Below are 19369 nucleotides of genomic sequence, written 5' to 3' on the forward strand. Positions count from 1 at the left end.
GGTGTAGAGCAGCAACTGTGCTAATCAGCTGTGTGGCCTTCATTATGTCAGAAGTGACCCTGAGCACACATCCTCTACCATCTAATCCGAAAAGAATATAGAATACTTTCTTGAAGAACAAGGGTAAATCTGGAAACACACTAATGAGAAATGTGCTTTGCTAAAATAGATTGCAATCACAAAGACCCCATCAAAAACCCCCACCAAAAAAACCCCAAACCATGTCTAAGTAGAGTGTTCTGTGACAGAGTAGAGTGTTCTCTTCTTCCAGGGCTTTCCCTTGCACCAGGCAGCTTAAAGGTACAGAAAGCAAATGTGGGTTATATTAGCATATTGTGGTTTCTTAACTGTGAAAGAATAATTGTTACCAGATAATCAGACAGTTCTCTTGCCACAGATTTAATGAAGCTGGTGTGATCTGCATTACATTGAAAATGTGTGGTTAAAATTCTATTCTTATAAAGGCTTGTACTGGAGGATAGAAGTACATATGTGAGTCCTCAAAGTCCAGGACAAAGCATCAGAAATATACTGGTTGTGTTTCATAACTAAAGCGTCTGTGCTTCTTTCTGCTCTCCTTAAAGGTACCACTTTTCAGTTCACCCCATTTGGGTATGTAATCTACATATTTTTCCTTTGCAGAGAAATAGAAAGAGGGATTACAGAAATTTCAGAGAAATTTCTTGTCAGTGCAACAGCTCAGGAAAAGATGATGCAATATACTGTTGCATAAAAATGTATTAGTTACTTTACTGTGACACAATCCGATAGTTGCAAAATATAATTGCCAACACAGAACTATTTTCAGGCCACTTTGAAATGAACTGATAATTTTACATTTCTGCTTTTCAGGTCTCAGTACTGAAAGCAAGTCTAGCAAATGTCTTTCTTTGAGTTTTTTTGTAGCTATTTAATGTAAAACTCAGGAGTGCTGCTTTTTCATCCACTGTGTGCAAAAATGCACCATTCCTTTTAATTGATTTTGTATATGGGGCAATGTTGCAGTCAAGCTGAATCTTTGTCATCACGTTTTGCATAGACTCTGAGCAGGACCTTGGACAGGACAAACATCTCTTAGGTACACTTGGCATTCTGAGAACAAGAAAACTAATCTTGCTTCGTGATTTTTGGCAAAGAGCTTCTGGAGGCATCTCAAAGAAGCACAAAGATTTGTAAATAAACAGCACTGGATACTCTGGAAAAGCATGGGGTATGCTTTTTGCCAAAGAAATTTGGAGTTTGCCTGCTGGAAAAAAGGAATCCTGCCTTCCTTCAGAAGAAATAAATACAAATGGAACTCTTGTCAGCTCCATCCATCCTCTGCTAAAAACTATGGAGCCTTTCCCTTACTAAAAAAGCTCTTTAAGCATTCTAGGCTTATCTGCAGTCAAATTTAGCAGCATGTATCATCAAAGGGGACAGTGTGGTGAGTGTTTCAGAAAGCTGCTAACAGCTGAACTGAGGCTCTTCCCCAAATGTCACACCACAGATAAATCAGAGCAGCCAAGCACATACATCATAAAAAAACTAACCATCCAATGAACCAACAAAATCAATAAAACAAAAAAACCCCAAACCAACAACAGCCACAACAACAACAACAACAACAACAACAAATCTCCACAAATTACCTCTTTTTGAAAACATTTAGCAGGAGGACTACATAATGCAAGTTTCCAGGAGCAAAGCTTCAGTGGTAGGAACTGTAATTGATTGGAGAGCCACAAAGACTGTGCGGAGAGTGACAGATTGTACTGACTTAGGTACTTCACGGTAAACATCTATTTTTTCTCCTTAAAATGAAAGATAAACCAAATTTCACAACAAGCAGCACACGACAAAATTGTAATTCTTGGAGGGTGCTGCTCCAAATTCCTCCCATACTTCTTGCTAGTTTTTTTTGCAATAAAGATTAAAGATGATTACTCCTACTTAGCTATGTCTCCTGCAACACTGGAGCAACAGTTTTTGCCTGTGGTATAAGTGATTCTTCAGAGTTAGCCTTGAATAGGTTTTTGGATTCTGAATGTAAGATTCCTCTTAGCCTGTCAATCTAGGGCACTACAGTATGTCTGGAATACTTGTTTCACTCTGATCTAGGTGTAATTTATTTATCTATTCTGTTGCTGTTTCAGTCCCAAGTGTTTCAAAGCATAAAACCACAAAGTTCCTGCTGAGAAAATAATGGTAAAATGAAAGGTCGAACCTTTTAGTACAGCGGCAGGTAAGCGGGGAATTTTGGCTGCCACCATCAAAATTGTGGTAGATGTTATTTATGCTCTTAGATACTCTGCTTCATCACCACTTGCACTCTTTTCTGAGACAGTTTTAGACGGTGTTTTAGAAGGTGTTTAAGGTATTTTAGTTATAACTGCTCCCTCTTGTGCTTGCACTGTTCTGCTCTCTTCTGTTGCATGGCCAGACAGATCAGGCTCTTGGACTTTGTGCTGAAATGGAAGAGATGCAGTAACTAGCTGGGTCAGAGCTTGGTCTCAGTGATTAAATGTCAGATGATGTGAATCACCATCCAAAGAACAGCATATACAGGGCGTTCAGCCTCCCAAAGGACGGCTGACTCACTTCTATGTCCTGCTCATCAGAGGGCTGGAATGAGAGCCAAGGCTGTTTGAACAGTCTGTGAGTTATGGATAATGCTTGGACTGGACAAGGTAGCTCTAACTAAGCGTGCAAACCCAGCCTGTTCCTGTGCAGCTCTGCTCAGCTGGCAGCCTGCACGGCAGGCCTTTGCTGTGAGTATTGCAGTGAGATGTTTGAAAAAAGAAAAAGGAATGCTGCATGGAATTAAGGGTTAAATTCTGGTTGCATATGAACTAGAAAGTGCCTTCAGGTGTAGGCAACAGAGTGGGAAGTGAGTAAAGACGAGCAGTGGAATATGCGATGCTAAGAAATTATGGAATTGTACCAGATCATTATGTCAGCATAATTCAATTCCATCTTTACTCAATTAACATACTTATCTGCCTCTTCACCAAAAGGCACATAATATGGAGCTTATATAAAAGAAAAGTATGGGCTTTAATTTCTATTAACACTTGTGGAATCTCAAAGAACATATACAATGTATGTATGATTAGAATGCAGGGGTTAAGAATGGTTGCTGACATCAGTGTATTAGCAGAAGATCAGCTTGAACTTTGAAAATAACCCCTACTAGAATCAAGAAAGCTCCTTCTTACCTCTGAAAACTGTGCAACAAGGATGCCTGTGCTCAGCTGAGCAGTAGGGATGCAGTCCCCTGGGAGTAACATGCTGTGGTTGGCTGTTGGGGGCGGGGGGGGTGGTGGTTTCCCCTTCTCCCATCCCCTTGTTCATCTTCTTTAAGAATAGATTAAAGGACTGGGATGGGGTTATGCAGGTTGTGTGCATATACCTCACCTCGAGTGCTGGGAGCAGTTTTGGGCAGCACAGTGTAAGAAAGAAATGAAAGTGTTTGAGAGCATCCAAAGGAGGACAACAAAGACAGTGAATGGTCTGAAAGGGGAGTTTTAGGAGGAGCAGCTGATGTCATTTGATTTGTTCAGCCTGGAGGAGACCAAAGGGAGACCTTATTGCTGTTTTCAGTCTCCTTCCAAGGGGAAGCAGAGGGGCAAGTGCTGATCTCTTCTCTGGTGAGCAGTGACAGGACCCAAGGGAATGAACTGAAGTTGTTTCAGGGGAAGTTTACATTTGATATCAGGAAAATGTTCTTCCCCCAGAGGGTGGCTGGGAACTGGAACAGGCTCCCCAGGGAAGTGGTCACAGCACCAAGCCTGACAGAGTTCAAAAAGTGTTTGGGCAATGCTCTCAGGCACAAGGTGTGATTCTTGGGGTGTCCTGTGTAGTGCGGGGTCAGGAGTTGAACCAGGGATGATCCTTTTGGGCCCCCTCCAACTCAGCATATTCTATGGTACTGTGACTTTCTCCTATCTTATTATCTTGTAGATGCTAAAAATATTTAGTTCATAGTGCATTGTACTTTTTTACAGTTATGTCGTGAACCAGGGAAAGACAGGATATACTTCAATGTATTGTCCTTGATTTTTTGGTAGACCTTTGCTTGCACTATTTTCTTGAGAGGCTCTGCAATTGCATGTGACTGAAAGGTGAAAAAAAAAAACTCTGATGTGTTAAGGTTGAACACTGTTAATTTTCCTGTCTGTATTTGTTGGGCTGTACTTAATGTGTAGGAAACTTCCACTGAGCTGGGCACTCATCCACCCAGGAATTCACTAGCTCACAGAATTGTGCTGTAGTCACTGGGTTGGAAGAGAATTTGTTTTCTTCTGCTGCTGTCCCACAGCACAGGCAGATGTACCTATATTTCTGCTTGAAAGAGGTTTTCCAGGAGCTTTCCAAAGAGGAAGGCCACGGTGTTTTCACTTAGTTATTCCATTACGCTGCCTTCTGTGCTGTCAAATTTGTCCTAATAGCAGCTCTTTATCTTTCTAACTGAAATAGATGGATTTAATTCTCTTTGCCATAAATGGCTGCAGTCTTGAGAAGATGTTCAGCTATTTATATTCCATTTATTTGAAACATTATTTATGTTAAATACTGAGGCAGTAGACTTGAAGACACCAGTCGGCCATTCACTGTTGTGGCTGGTGATTCCTTTGCAAGTCTGAATTATGCAAAACTAAAAAAGAATTTTTGCTTATGTCTATCAAGTTTTGATATGTATATGTTTCTAATTCATAAATCAGTCGTGGGAGATTCACTCTCTGTAATGAGAATTTAGGGTCCAGATAAGCCATGAGAAAAAATTTGTGAACAAAAGGCACTCTTGTAATTCCTGCTGCATAGAGATAAATGCCCCAGATGCTGTAGGTTATTTAGATGATCATGGTAATGCCAGTGCACTTGTTGTGAAATTCAATTTCCTTTTTCCCGTTCTCTTAGAAATACCATATTTGTGAATCAATTCACTAAATCCAGAGAAAATTCACTCACATTTATGTATACTCAATTTACTTAGGAGTCACAGTTATGCACACAAAATAGTATTTTGCCAGTGGTTGTCTTCAAAAACTGTGAAAAGTCCTCAAATACTAATTATTTAATTAATTAATTAAATTTTTTTAAAAAATTAAGTTACATGGATTTGAAACTTGACGCCACATAGTCAGGATTTGATTTACTACCAAATATTGTTAAGATCTTTGAATTGTTTAGTAGTTATTTGATAGCATTATTAACCAAAACTTTTGAGGTTTTTGATCTGCAAGTTTGTAACGTAAACTACTGAAAAAAGAATTAGCATGCCATCAATAGGGGAAAAAATTGTCTCAGTTTTCCCTACATAATTTTTGTGGTTTTCTGTCTTTTTGTTTGTTTGTTTGTTTTTGTTTTGTCTTTTGTTTCTTTGTTTGCTTTTTGTTGGTAAATTGTGTACTTTCCATGAAAGAAGGCTCATGTCCTCCAATATATTATACTCCAGTTGTATTACATCTTTTTTCCTTGCACCCATTGCATTTTAAGAATAACTGAGTAGGAACTTTAGCCTTTGAGGCAGGTACAAAGCACAAAATCATGTACAAATTTAATAATAATACCAAGTTGCTGGCATTTTCATCTTTGCATGTTACAACACAAGGAAGCATTACTTTTGACATATGTTTTTCAGTTTCTAGTCTTACTGGTACCTGTCGTACAGGTATGTGTCTCTGGTGCTGTTCCTTCTAACTCTTTGTAGAGAAAGCTGCAGAAGGGACATCACTGGCACTCTGCATTTCACTGTGTTTTAAACACTGAAGTGACTCATTAAGAGCAAATATTGTATTGCTTTTATTAGACTGTGTAAAAAAGAAGTATTGAAAACCATCTCTCATTTTTAGTCTGTCAGCAGATAAAATGTTAGATCATTAAACCAGTGCTATCATGTCTATAGCTTATCATGTTACCATTTAAGAGAAAAATTTTTATTTAACTCCAGTAAATCAGAAAACAAAGTTAAAGTAAACCCAAAATATGTTTTCTAGATAATTCTGCAATTTATATTGTATTTTATTAAGTGTTTTCTGCTTCTCTGTGGTTATTACATGCAAGCAACTTAATCTTTCTTCAAGTACACCAGACACGGAAAAGAAGAGTAACTCCAAAAAGCATATATAGGTCGATGTTCCCAAGCATGGTCTACAAAATTTTTATACAAGTACTACTTTGAAAACATTGGACTTTTTTCACAATGTAGTTCAAGTAAGTTGTCCTGTATATTCTGTTTTTTGGTAAGGCATAGATCTTAATTTAAAAGAAAAAGTTCCTCTTGGATGTATTTATCCATTTGTCAAACGGAAAAAGTGGAGCAGCATTTTTGAACACTAAAATTAGTGTTCATTTCCAGCCTGTTTTTGTGTTTGAAGCATAGGAAAGCTCAAGCAATAAATAGCTCAATAAATGATCTGTGATATCCTATGAATACTGAGTTATACTATAAAAGTCTGGGTCTCATACATCTGGACATTTGCTTCAAAACTCTGAAAATGCACTATGCCCATTTTTTAGAAGTAACTACTTTCCCAGGAGACAAGTTTCTTTATCAAAAGTCCCACAGACACCTACAGTCTGAGCTGGGCAATTCCTGAAACTTCAAAAAGCACCTTTTCCTGCAAAACCTGTGGAAACCAACAAAATACAGATGCCTTGAAGTTTTCAAAGCTCTCACTGGGTAATTTTTGCAACTAGCAATTCTTTGAATATCTTTGATGTTAAAGTTTTATCCTGATCTGTGCTAACAACACTTATGGTCAGATGAAGTCTTTAGTTAATAGACAGATAAACTGGAATTTCAAGGTAACACTTTTTTTAAAGGGGAACTTATTTAAGAGATGTAATACCATTCAGTGGTATTAGGATTTTAGTATGAAAAAAAACATAAGAAAATCTCTTGTCTTTTGTAAATGTTCATTACACAACTGTTTAAAAATATTTTCTAAAATGTCTGTATTCTTTAAGGTCACTGCAGTAATTTCCAAGTGTGGTGTTATGATTCATAGCCTCTTGAATGTAGCATCTTGAATAATGGTGTGTGAAAAAAAAACTTTGTTTACATAAAAGGAGGTAGGTTATAAAATATAGTTCTTGCTTCTTGACCAGCAAGTACTTGGGATGTGGTTGGATTTTAAAATTGTCAGAAGATATAACTTTTCAGCTTTATTTTTACTCCACACTGACCAAAGGGAATATATAGTATTTGATCTTCATTTTATGGGGCAGAGAATAGGCAGGGTATAGAGCAAAATTTTGATGTATTCAATTTTGTTGGAAACCCATCAAAATCCTTGTCAAACTATACTCAGTTTTAAGGGACCAGTGTTGCAAGGGAGAGGCTGGTTAGACCCAACCAAGGTTTTCTGTCTGTAAGTATAACCAATCTGATTGTCAAAAAACATACTGCCTTTTAAAAGGCCTGATTCTGAAGCCCAGGTTAGGCATCCAGTCATCCTATGCAGCTGGAAAAGGTCACGATGATAATCTCAGGCACAGTTACTTAATGCTGGCAGCAGCAGTAAAGTGATTTGAGGGCTAGATCCCACCTCAGCCAGCTTTTCCCTAGACAGAAATTTACTGTCCTGTCAGCTGCATTACCATTCCAGGCTGCAAGCCACTGCACTGCACTGCACTGCAATGGCAGTGGCTGGAACAAAACAGCCCCCTACAAAACACATGTGGGGTGAGAAAGGCACCTTTATTCATTTCAGTGATCTGGTTTGAAATGCAGTCATGACAGATGTGCTGTGTTGGTGTAACTGTGATGATACAACCCCAGTGACACAGAAGGACAGGAGATCTGTAAAGCTCCTTTGCTGTGACACCAGAGAGTCTGCCACCTCTGCCCTCATGTACTTTGTGTGGCTCACTGGAAGAGCTAAGTGACTCTATCAGCACCTTACATCATAGTTTTACCCCTCAGATAAATATGTGTAACATGATGGTGTGGACACCCTCTGTACTCTTGTTAAATTACAAGTATTAACTATACATATTAAATAGGAAATGAGGAATTTGTAATGTAAAACTTATTGTCCATTAATTCCTAGCCCTTGTAAGGAATATTATAGAACACCTTAGAAATGAAATAGTTCATTTCATGGAAATAATAGTGATTTGTGGTTTTGTTTTTCTCCAGTTTAAACATTAAAAGGAGGCTTTTTTCTTTCCTTTTTTCCCCCCCAACCCTATTTTGGTGTAATTGCGTTATACTGTAAAATGAAAGATTTTGAAAAAGCCAGATATTTTGAAAACCTAAAATGAGGGGTTACAAATACTGTCAACAGAAAGTGAGTTGGGTCAGATCTGCTAGTAAAAGGGAATAATTTTGTCAACCAAAAGCTTTCTCTTCAGCTGTTCCAATGCTTATCTCAGCCTAGCCCTGCTCATGTTTTTCAAGTCACCCTCATAACAAGACATATCTTAGGCATGATTATGCTGAACCTCTTCTGCTCACAGATTCTTGTCCTTGCTGAAAAGCATAAATGAAGAATTAAGTGGAAGGCTTCTGTAATCATAGCAAGAATTTTTGTGAAAAAGTAACGTTATCACCTGTCTTCATATTTAAATTTTCCCCATTTTTAAAAAAGGAAAAAAAGTTCTGGCATAAATTAGCAATCCTATTGCAAACTTTGAATGAACTTAAATTATTGAGATTCTGTAAAAAATGACACAAATAGAGAAGTCCTGTTCTTTCCAGGTGTCACTGTATCATAATGTAGCAGAAATCTCTCCTCTTGCCAGCACAAACAGATTTAGATTTCTATCTTCCCCTGTAATTGCTTATTAAGGAATTCCTTTTATTCACTTTAGAAATATAATAGGGAATACAAGGAATTGGGAAGATAATGTTATTTTTTCTAATCCTACCTTTTTTCCTTTGAACTGTGAACTGGTTCTGATAACTGAACAGTGTATTTGCATTTGGCTTTATTCATGACTGGTTTTCAATGCTATTTGTGAAGGAAATGAAAATAATTACAAATTCAATTGAAACTCAAATGTTTTCACTCCTGGCTGAACTTGGCTTTGCCTTTTGTTCTTGACTAGCAGTTGTAGCTGCGTTGTCTAGACTTAATTTACATTTTGATCGCGTTCTAAACCTTCTTTACAAGAAGGTTTAGAACTCGATCAAAAGAGATTACACAACCATTTCAATAATGGGGAGAAAAGCACTTTTTATGATTTCTTTTAAATATGGAAGACTCAGCCGTAAGGAAAAATATGTTGCCAATAGAACAGAAATTAAAATTTGATAGTAATTTGATGGGAAACAAATTACACCAGAGGAATCATAGGAGCCAGATTGTAAAATTGATATTTCCCATAACTGTCAACATTAGAAATCTTACCACTAGTACCAGCTGTATATCTACAGGCCATATTTATTTCATAGTCAGCTGAATTACAAATAGAAAGGTAGTTGAAGCAGTTTCCTTCTAAGATTAAAATTTCATTTACATTATTCTTTATGACATTTTAATGTCATAACTGCCATAGATACAAAATAGCAACCTTTAAGCTACATAAAGAGAACTTTTTCCTCATTTTCCTTCATGGCACTCTGGTAGGTAGTTGAAAACCAAGGTTTTAATATTCAATTTATAGTTCTACAGAAGTTTATTTTATTGGAAGAACATAATGAAATCTTTGATTATCTTGTTTGTGCTGACATGTATTTGATTTGTATTTGATTCCTTTTCGTAAAGAAGTCTTTGCATGTCAGCTAAAAGAAGTTAATATAAAGCAAGATATTTTAGAAGAGAAATAGAGTTTTATTCTCCTAAGATTCAGGACTCAGAATGAATGCTGAATGTGTTTGTAAGTGAAGAGCTTCTAGTTGTGTTCTGACAATGTTTCCTTTTAAATTATCTGTGCTTTTGTTTACATGTGAAGACAAAATTATTTGATCATAGATAGTTGAGTCAGAAATAGTTCAAGGATCTTTTGACATTAGTTGTAGTTTTTCCCCACCTATTCAACAGGTAAAATAAAGATAAGGAGGTAGAGAAGTGAAATAGGAAAGAGATTTATTTATTTATTTATTTATTTATTTATTTATTTATTTATTTATTTATTTATTTAGTTAGTTAGTTAGTTAGTTAGTTAGTTAGTTAGTCAGTTAGTTAGTTAACACCTTGTATGTTTAAACCCCTGTAAGGTATCTCCTGTATGCTTAGTTATGTTGTTCTATTGTAACTTTTTCATTGCAACTTCTGAAATTGCCTAGTTTAGTAATTCCAAACAAAGGAGAAGCCTTATGTTCTACTGTAATTTGGAAAATTAGCCCAGTTGATTATCATAGTTCTACTAATGTTATTTAGCAGAGAAGTATATATAACTAATCATGGTAAAATATGCTATATTGTTATATTTTAGTGAAGGATCAACAGTTCTGAAAAGGAAAACTAAAGCAGCTTGCATCAAAATAACTTAACTGAGGCAATTTACAAATGCACCAAGATAGCAAATTTTTTATGCCTGTGCTACACATTCATAAACTGAAGTACAGAGGAAAATCTGACTTGCTGTTGCACTGCCTCTAAAACAGAGAAACACCAGGAAACTAATTCAGTTTTCTAAAGTCCAGCTGCAACAAAACAAGCTTCTTTCTGATTCTACAGTTACAGCAGTTGCTAAGCCATCGTAAAATCATGGGCAAGGTCTGATTCAGTTCTGCTGTTTTAATGGGATACTGCCTGTATTTGGGCATATAGGAAAAATCAGCACTAACATGATAAGCATTTTGTAGCTTCCTCACTCGTTAATCTTCTAAAGTAGCATAATTGCATTAGAAAGGTACAATTAAGAAGAGTACTTCCTTTCACTGTGTTCCTTCCTATCTCAGCTAACTCGCCTGCATAGATGTTATTTGTTTGCATGACCTGAATCAGACCTCACTCAATATCTAGATAATGGACTGAAAGTTCAAGATATACATTAGTAAAGGAAGTGAACCTGGGACCATAAGTAAAAGTGCTGATATTCTAGTGAACTGTTTGACTGGACTTTTCCAGATGGAATTGTTTGAAGTGTCTCTCCAGTCTGTGTGAAAGTTGCATGTTTTCTTCCGGTACTGCCTTCTGTTGTCCTAGGATTTTACCTTAGCCTTCTGTCTCACCAAGAGAATCTCTTCAGCTGTTAGGTGGTAGCTGGTTCTTCTAATTCCCCTGTTGTGCACATAAGAATATGTGAAGTTACTGTCCTTAGCAATAGGTGTAGATTTCCAGAAGAATGTTTTAGTTCATTCCTGTTGGTTTCCTAATAGAGAGAGTTTTGCTCAGAGCTCTTAGTGAGTGGATTTCAAAACAGTCATTGGTGTCTTACAAAGCTTACTGCTCTTTTAAGCATGTTTACTGGACTAATGAGTCTACAGAAGATAAGCTTATTTATTGCAAAAGTTGGTCTGGAATTGATTATTTGCATTTATTGATGAACTGCTGCAGTCATACAATGATTAGAAGCTTGTAACCGAAGGCATGTACACAACATATTTGCAATAATGTTGTGTATAAACAGCATTCTTTTAAGGGCTGGAAGGGACCATTGAGGACTTACAGTCCCACCCTTCATAACACAAGCTCTAATAGTCCACAGTAAGTCTTGCACTGGACCCAGTCATCCAACCTGAAATAAAAACTTCAACAAAGATTAACCAAATGTGTCCCTTAATAAATATCCTAATCGTTACTCAACATTATTGTATTTTTCACTTGTAGGTTGTACCTATCTAATGTCAGTGGGATCCTTCTAGTGGTTAGATTCCTCAACACATTTCTAAACATGGATTCAACATCCTGATGTTATTCAAGTGTGATGAGCAGATGGCAGTAAGGTTAAAATAGAAGTAAGGAACAAAGGAAGAATTTAATAGTCAGCTCAGGTACACTTCATCACATCAGTGCTTTGCACTTAAGTGGTCTGCTTAAATTTAAACACATTTTTCTGCCTAAAAAGGGTGGTGACTTGCTGATGAGTACTTATTTAGATTCAGGGAGTCACTTCTTTCCAATTCTTCCTAATATGAAAAGATTGCTTCAAGTACCACTTAGCTCTCCCAAAAGATACTACAGCAGAGGACTGCAAATCTGGTTTGGAATATTGAGAGTACAGTTAAATTATATAGTCTATGCACAGCTAACCTGAATAAACCATCTTTTCACCTTTTCAGGGTTTGAAATTGATACTCAAGAGAGTGGATGCTTTCAGCTAGTCTTCTTGTAAATGATTGATTAGGCAGGTCTGTGCAAACTCTCATACAAGACAGGAGTGAAATGCCTCTGAACAATCTGTAGTATTCCTGCTGGTCCAGTCTGAGGCTCTCTTGAACAGAAAGGACAAAGTGTCCTAATTTGTACAAATTTGTGTCTCAAACTGTGTGGCAGTTTCTTCATATGCCCAAATATTAATTGATGTTTAGGTCAAGTGACCTCACTTGCCTTCCCACAGGGCTTGTGACTTTTGCATTACATACTGTGAAGAATCTCAGCTATTACCAACTAGAATACAGTTTGCTGACTCACATTTAAGCATGATGCACTTGCCAGCTTGTGTAGCACACCAAAAATAACGAGGCCATTTACTATAATTCTGCACCTCTCACCACCAAATGTTTTCTTTAGGCAAAACAGAAGAAGATTTTGCAGTAAGGATGGTGAAACTCTGTAACATGTTGTCCAAGGGGGTGGTGAATATCCCATCCCTGGGCTCCTTCATCATCAGGTTGGACTGGGCTCTGAGCAACTTGATCCAATTGAAGATATCCCTGCCCATGACAGGGGGATTGAGCTTGATGACCTTTAAAGGTGTCTTCTAAAACAAACCAATCTATGATTCTATGAAAACTGTTCCTAGATATTCCTTAAAAAATGAGGAAAAGACTTAAACAACACATACTGACTTAGAAAGTGGAGACTGATCTTCATTTCCTTTATTGTTTCACATGTATGGTTCAGTTTTCAAATTTTTCGTTTTCCTATTAATAGAGCTGATGGTATTTTTGTGGTAACTGCTTCAGCCTCATACAAATGTGCTTTAATAGAAAAACACCGAGGCATTTAGCTACTCCTAATTCGCAAACAAATGTTAAATAGTTCATGTGGTATTTTTCTTTTGAAATCTAGCAAAGTATGGGTAATCACAGATGAAGATATTTCAAACAGAAAAGCTTGTTACTTTACTTTCAGCTTCTCTTTTAGAATAGTTATAAAATATGGCCTGGGAACAGTACTCTAATCTAAATTAGATTACAAGCTCTCTATCCTCCACCTTCCCGTTTTGCATATTGCTGGTTTAGGTCTTCTTTTCAATTCTTTGAAATATTATTTTTTGTTGGGAAAAAATTTGCTTAAGTAGCAGAAACATTAGGAGTAAATCTATTTGTTATACACAAAATGAATGTCTTTCTATGTCTTTGTAAGTTATTTAACTAATTTCTTTTTTGGAATGCCATGCTGTCCATGAATCTTGGTTTAAAATGGACATTTTTGTAAGTGAAGGGAAGACAAATGAAATGACAGAAACATGCTGGATTTTTCTTGCTTGCAGATGCTCTCTTACTCTCTTGTTTCCCACAGTTACCGGGTAGTGTTTTGGGGTTTTTTTGTTCTTCTTTCTTTTTTTTATTTTTTAAAATTTTTTTTTGGTTGTTTGTTTGGTTTGGTTTGGTTTGTTTTTTTCCCCTCTTACCCTGAGTTTCCCCGAAAAAGCATGGATTCACTGTTAGTGATTCCACTTAAAATCCAACATGATATATGAATTGCTGTTTTGCTTGTGAGTACTCATTTCTCTGAGCTGAAAGTACCATTAATTTTACAATCTCAAACAGCACAATTGGCTTCTTTATCAAGGAATTACATGCTGAATAACTATATTATCAGTGATAACACAATAAGAGTAAAGGTGTGGGCACAGATTTGTGTTTGAAGGGGGTAAAATTAGACATTAGGGAGGCCAAGGGATTTCCTTAAATTATTTTTTTAAAACGGATAAAATTGTAGCTGTGTATGCTTTCCATCTATAGGTTGTTCTCTAGAATGAAGATAATTACATTCTCTCTGTGTGATTATTTGTATACTAAACATACTAAGCTATATAGATTGATATTACTGGTGTTGATTTTTTATAGTTTTTTATTTTTTAAATTCAGAATCTCTCAAATATTATTTCTTCCTCAGACTTTAGAGGTACTAATACTAGTGGCGTATTTCTAGTCTCAAGAATTCATGGGAATGCACAGGGGAGTTTATTAATAATTAACCCATGATTTATCTTCTTTAGGGGATCCTCTATGATTTCAGGAAGAATTTCTAATTTATTTGAATAATGTGAGACTTTGTTTTATCTGTGCAGTGAACATTCTCATTTTAATTATTATTTTAATATCTTTAAGGAAAGGAAGAAAAGACGCATATTTCATAACTGTGAGATATAGCTTGTATAAAGAACAATTCCCCTATCTTAAATAGTTGTGTAGCTCTTAGGTGGTATCTAAGTGATCTGGTTATGTCTGGTTAGCTGCATGTGCATTGTTTTAGAGTAGTGTGGCAAGTGAATAATCCTATCATTTTAGAACCTGTATTAATCTGAAAAATGTTGCAGGCCTTTATTCGTCAACCTCTCAGGAGAGAGACTTAAATGGAAGTCAGAGAATGAACACCTACACAGCTGCTATTACATGCTTATTTCCAAAAATACTTTGAAAAATCTGTCAATGCCTTAAGAATTCACGTTCTGTTTAAGTTTAAGCTGCTCTTTACTTGATGCTTTGTCAATACACTGCTTCTTAGTTTTCTCAGCTGAACACTCAATAGCCTCTTAGACAATTTTATAGTTGGCATTCAATGTTTCTAGAAGAAGAGGAACAAAAATTAATGCAAACATTACGTTCTTTAAAGGATGCAATGGCAGTTGATGCAGTGATCTGAGGCCTTAAAAATAGTATGCAGCTAATCTCTTTATGACCACATCATTGCTCTCTGAGATTCCCAGCGACACTGCTCATGACATTCCCTGATATACATCTTGTTGGTCTACAAAGTGGGGCAATTCGTGATCTATTTCTATATGTTCGCTTGTCTGTCCTGTTCTTTTTGCTGAAAGTGGCTCTAAAAATGTCAGGAAGGACTGTGAGAAGCAGTGTAGTGAAGCACTCTCTGTAGGCCTGCACAGAAAGATCGGAACTCGGAAAGGTGAAGGACAGTAGCTTCTGCAATCCTTACTTTATCTCTTTATCCTCTTTAAAATATATTGTATTTTGGGGCAGAAAGGGCATAAACAGAAATATAGCAGGCTTGCAATGTTGAATATAATGTACTTTGTTGTTTTTTTTTAAATAGCCTTTTTCTTTTAAGCTGCTCTACAATTACACATCAAGTCAGAATTCTTTAGTTTCACACAAACAGTGTTAACCCTTTTTTTCCTCAAAAAAAATCAATTTCTCACCTTTTTTTTTTTTTTTCCCTGTGTATTGTGACAGCATATTGAAGAAAAGTTAGAAAAATATGATAACAGTTGAGCAGGGCACCTTCCAAAAATGATATAATAATGAAACTGAGTGACAGCCTTCAAAAAAATAGAAGGATGTATGAAGGATATAAAGGCTTACTACTTAAAGCCTTCCAATAAATGGCATTTATCATGCTAGAGATGAGTCAGTCAGTTTTTTGTTTCCTTGGTTGTTTGCTTCATTTGTTTGTTTGCTTATTTGTTTTCCTTGTGAGGCCAAGCTTTTGCATGGTTTGAATCTTTCAGTTTGATCCTGTCAAAGCTAAATTAAATCACAGAACTGCTGAAATAAATTTTTCTTATGGTCCTCCTATAGATCATTTGCAATCCTGACTTGAGTGTGTTTGAAAACCATATTAATGAGAGGAGAGGAAGCAACACTCCCAACAGGGAGAATGACAGCTCCTGCATTTGGCTCACAGACTCTGAGGGTTAGTTCTACTTGGTCTGTGCTGGAAACTCCACAGCCAAAGGCCACTTATTCAGAGGTACTGATGTCAGAAAGTCCCTGTCACTTTCTCCTCATTCTAATTTGACCCATGAAGCCTGTGCTGTTTCTTTCCACTTCTTGAGCTTCTGCCTCTTTCCAGATGCATGTACTGATGAGTGATCTCACCAGCAAACCCTGTTCAACTTTTCTGCTGGTAGAAAACATATTGCTGCACATTCCATTTGCTGCACAAACATGTTTTACAATATCAATCAGACAATGTGAATTTACACAGCATCTACATTATCAGGCAAAACAGGAGATGAGATTAGAAGACTTAGTTTTTTGTGCTTAGCCAAAGATCCATAATACCATTTCTGACATTTATGCATTTCTAAGGAATTGCTGACTTGTGTAGGGAATCTAACTGCATTTCAAGTAGAGTCTTTAATCTTGTCAAAATATAATAATTTGGAGCTTTCATTGCATCAATAAAAGTACTGCTTTTAGATGACAAGAGTGTGAAACTGAGGTCCTGTTCACTTTTCATCATTCAAAATAGGTCTGTTGAAATAAAACAAGGATATAAAAATCTGTGTTTGGACATGGATTTTGAAACAAGAATTTATAACAAATATTTCATAATTTAGGGCTCTGTCTTATGAAATACCATAAGGATTTATTTTGCTTAAACTGAATGCATTATATAACCTCAAACAGTCTGGTTCACAGAAGCAAGGAGACCTAAGGTCTTGGATTAGGTGCCTTGCATTTATCTCTACTCTAAAATGGAAAATACTTGCTTTCCAGGCCTCATGTAATACATGGCTTCTTTGTGTGAAAGTACTTGAAGAATGATCTAGATGCAGACCATATTATATTCTTCTAAGATTGGATTTGTAACAAGGCCAATCTTCCTACTCAATTTATCTTTCAATTTGCGAGTGAGTTAGTGGAGTGCTGTTTTGAATTATGGAGACTTAGGTTCAAGGATTATGAAAAATTAGAAAATACTTGGGCAAAATGACCTGACATGACAAGACTCAAGGAGCTCAATCAAATGGATTAGAGAAGACAGAAAGCAGCACAGCATTAAAGGTCCAAACACTGAAGCAAAGCAAACATGGATGATTTAGGATCATAAGTTTTTTTGTAGAATTTGAGTGCTGTCAATCACAATATTAGTTTTAAGATTGTCATGGAGTCTTCAACGTGGCAACATTTTAATCAAAATTTGATATTTTAAGAGTGAATTTTGTCATTTAAGTGGCAATTAAATCCATGTGAACTTTTGGATTGTGCAGGTAATTGAGTTTGATCAAAATGACAACTTTAAATTTTGTAGTGATGCAAGTTGTTTTAAATTAGAAATAGTGAAAGGAAGATTATATAGGGATGCTTTTAGAAAATTTTATGTGTATAAAAATTTTATAATTTTCAAAGACTTTCCAATTAAATGCATACAGATGAAATGGAATAAATGTTGAAATTTTTTTTATACATTGCATTAAATTGTCTTCTAAGAAAAGAACCTCTAAAGGTTGTGTAATGATCTAAGAATGTCTAATCTAAGGATTTCTAATGTTCAGTATTTTATCTCTTTGAGGTACAGAAAAAGCTGTTTGATTCAGAAGTTCTTGTTTGCTTGCTGACAATCAGTAAAGCTGTGAGAAGTTCAGCTAAAAACATTGAGCATCCATGACACCACTACATACATGCCATACATATTGAGCCATACATGATACACCATTTTTCTTCTGTGGGACGAGTGGTCACATCTTATATTAACACTTAGACACCAGTTGTTATTTTGATTTAAATAAAATGTGATTTTGGAATTTGTTATCTAAACCTAGTATTTTTCCTACTGCTTTATCCTTAAATTTGTCAACAGAAGAAGTAGAGCAGAATGAAGACTTTGTGTGATGTGCTATTTTAGAAAGATTATCTTCTGCTCTTCTTCAGTTACAGACCCAGTTACCAAACCTTTCTGTGGTTTGGGTTTTTTCTTTTGTCTGTTTTCTTAATTGGATTACAATGTGCTTAACATATTATAGACCTGCACTACAGTGTTGTTCTTCTAAGACATTAATATATGTTTTACTTTGTATAATCTTTCAGGTGTGTTTTGCATGTTTCTGTCAGCCTAATAGTTCCATTTCAACTTGTTAACTCAGTGTTGCCATATTATGTTTTCTGGCTTTAAACTGTCTGTTTTTACAGTTCCAAAAAATGTTTAAAAGTGTGATTATTAATTCCTGAATTGTCGACTTATTTTGGTCATGGTCACTTGAAATGCACCAAGCTGAGACAGGCTTTCCTATTTCTTATTGTTAGACTCCAGAGTTCGATGTCTGGTAAAGACTTTTACAGTAAATGAGTGTGGGTCTTTTGCTATTCTCAAGGTGGGCTATTGTTGATTTTATCTCTTAGTTTCAAAGAGAAAATCTCTTTTTGTTTTCATGAGAAAATTCTTGGAAAGGGACAAGATCAAAGATAGAAGTAGTCTCATGAGGAATAATAAAAAGTTCCTTCAAAGACAAATATTGAATCCACAGTGCATTCTGCTTTTCACTCTTCATTGAGCAAGTAAACATTTTTTCTAGGGAGAAAAAGACATGATGTATTCCAAAAGCCTTTCAGCTGGTCAAATGTAATGACTAACCATTGCCAGTATTTTATACCTCTCTTACTACCTCTACTATATTACTCAGATCGTGTCTTACCAATAATCTAAGAGAGAACATTTTAACAGTGCAGTCTCTTTAGATTTAAGTAGTTTACAATTTAGCATTTATTTACCTAAATTCTATAGAAGAGAGTAGTGATTATTTGAATCCGTAGAAAAATATCATGTAACATTTACTTTACCATACATTTTTTCTTTTTGACCAATATATTAAATGACTCTTCTTATCCTATTTCATTTTAGCCCCTAAAAAGAAATAGAAAAAACTACTTCAGTTCTTCTCCAAGAAATAACTTTTTGATGAGAGTGATGAAGGCTAGCATGTTTATCTTTGCACTTTTTTTCCTAAGCAGTTTTTGTAAGCAGTTTGTGATACAAGTGGAAAATATACTGCAACAATAGCCAATACATTGCTGTATTAAAATAAAGCCAGGATGATTTTATTTTCTTCCTTCAACACCGACAAAGAATTGCAAATGAAATATAGCACTTATTTTTATAATCTAGAAATTGAAATGGATGTCATTTATGTTTTGTTCTTCTGTGCATTATGAAGTTATGTATACTGTAGGAAAAAAACCACTTATAACTAAGAATGTAGAAGGGGACCTAATCTATTCCCTGTGTTTATTGTTTCTTTGAATTGAAAATGTATTTATTGGAAAAGCATGAGTATATCTGTAGTTTTCTAGCTGATACAGTTTATTCAAACTTCAGGCGACTTAATTTATGATAAACAAATGTATCAGAGGCATTTT

General features: G+C 35.8%; 2 protein-coding genes across 2 annotated transcripts in view; one reads left to right on the forward strand and one right to left on the reverse strand.

Moving 5' to 3' along the window:
- The window catches only part of LOC127061026 (translation initiation factor IF-2-like), a 694470-nt gene that overhangs the window by 269087 nt on the left and 406014 nt on the right, over positions 1–19369 (reverse strand). The gene's annotated exons all lie outside the window — the stretch shown is intronic.
- LOC127061027 (cAMP-specific 3',5'-cyclic phosphodiesterase 4D-like) overlaps positions 1–19369 on the forward strand; it is a 152150-nt gene that overhangs the window by 46292 nt on the left and 86489 nt on the right. The window lies entirely within an intron of this gene.

This window comes from Serinus canaria, chromosome Z (assembly GCF_022539315.1).
Source record: "Serinus canaria isolate serCan28SL12 chromosome Z, serCan2020, whole genome shotgun sequence".
NCBI classification, from domain to species: Eukaryota; Metazoa; Chordata; class Aves; order Passeriformes; family Fringillidae; genus Serinus; species Serinus canaria.